We start from the raw sequence: 2,057 nt of genomic DNA, 5'->3' as shown, positions 1-2,057 counted from the left end.
TATATATATATATATACATACATACACAACCACAAATATATATATATATATATATATATACATAAAAATGCACACATATTTACATACATACATACATAAACATACAGTAATACACACATACATACATACATACATACATATACATATATACTAATATACATTCAAATATACATTAATACATGTAAACATATTTACAAATATGCATATATAGATTTATACATACATACATACATGCATACATACACTCGTACATACAAACATATATGCATATATAGAAATTTACACATACATATACATATATATATATACATATTTACACATATACATGTATACACATATACATATGTAAATATATACATACATATATATATATATACATACATTGTTACAAAACACATATAAAAATATATACATACTCAATCATTCATACATACATGCATATATATATACATACATATATAAATATTTATACATACATATACATACCTACATACATAAATATTTATACATACATATACATACCTACATACATACAAATATATACATTCATACTTACCCATACAAACATATGCATAAATACATACATATGTATACATACATACATACAAACATACGTACAAATATATATATATACATACACACATACATACATATACACAAATTCATACATAATACGTACAAATACTTATATTTACATATAAATACATATACATACATACATACATACATCCATATATACATCATGTATATATATAAATATAAATATAAATATAAATATATAATAGATATATATATATACATTTATACACACACATATATAATATATATATATAATATATATATATATATATAATATATATATATATATATATATATATATATATATATATATATATATATATATATATTGTGTGTCATGTACACGTTGGTTCGGTGTTTACATTGTGTATACTTATTAAAAGCCTGTCTATTTCTCTGATGCGGGCTTTTGATATATATTCACAATCTCATACTAACACATACACAGGAACACTGTGTACGAGTCAGATTGAGATGTATATTGTTTGCATATCTGTACACATGTTAATGTATTGTAGAATGTAGATGTGTCTCCTGTTTAGACACATAGTGATTAGCGCATACTTATATGGCATTACAGTAGAATATGTGGGAAACCCCCATCACAACCGGGTTATTTCTACGTAATATCGTAATGTAAATATGGTTGTATGTAAGTACGTAAATAATTTATGCATGTATATCTTTACCGTTACGTCATAAATTTTAAATTTTATTTGTTTGTTTTATTGTAAAAAGACAAATAACAAATATACATAGAGCTATGCATGGCAAACACCAAACTCCGAAGTCCAAACTCGCGCAACTCGACTGACCAGTCATTGTCCCATTGACTTTCTGGTTTATATTTATTTTTAGAAATATTGATTTCATTGGTCAAATCGATACCTGCCGCGCTCCGGCATCAATTTTTAAGATTTTGTAAAAATAAAAGAAGGAAGAAAGAGAGCAACGACGTCAATAAATATGATTTTTTGATGCACATACTTGCAGCCAGGGCTCATAACGTAGCCCATATACAGCGTTGACGTACTCCGTTTTGACGTTTACGCATTGAATTTAAACGTAAATACGTATTATACTGACTTACGTCTATGATCACAAGAAAATTGATTTTTCAAAACCTGATTATTTTAGATATATTTTGTTTTGTGAATTAGGTATAGACTGCAAAGTGCTACTAATTGTAATTTATGATGAAAGTGTACTAATACCAAATGATCGTTATATATGCATCACGAAAGACAGAGAGCTGGCATCTTTGCGTGCAACGGAGGTGTCGTGTGAATATATGTACGTGATCATCATTATGTGAACTACACAGCAGTCCTAAATCAATCTACGAAGGCTTGAGATCGAAGCACGAGCCCGTAGCACCGATAATATATATATATCTCTATATATATATAAATATATACATATATATATATATACATATATATATATATGTGTATATATATATATATAAATATATATAT

Source organism: Sphaeroforma arctica, assembly GCF_001186125.1.
Source record: "Sphaeroforma arctica JP610 unplaced genomic scaffold supercont1.554, whole genome shotgun sequence".
In the NCBI taxonomy this organism is placed as follows: Eukaryota; class Ichthyosporea; order Ichthyophonida; genus Sphaeroforma; species Sphaeroforma arctica.
Note: the sequence above shows the minus strand (reverse complement) of the source record.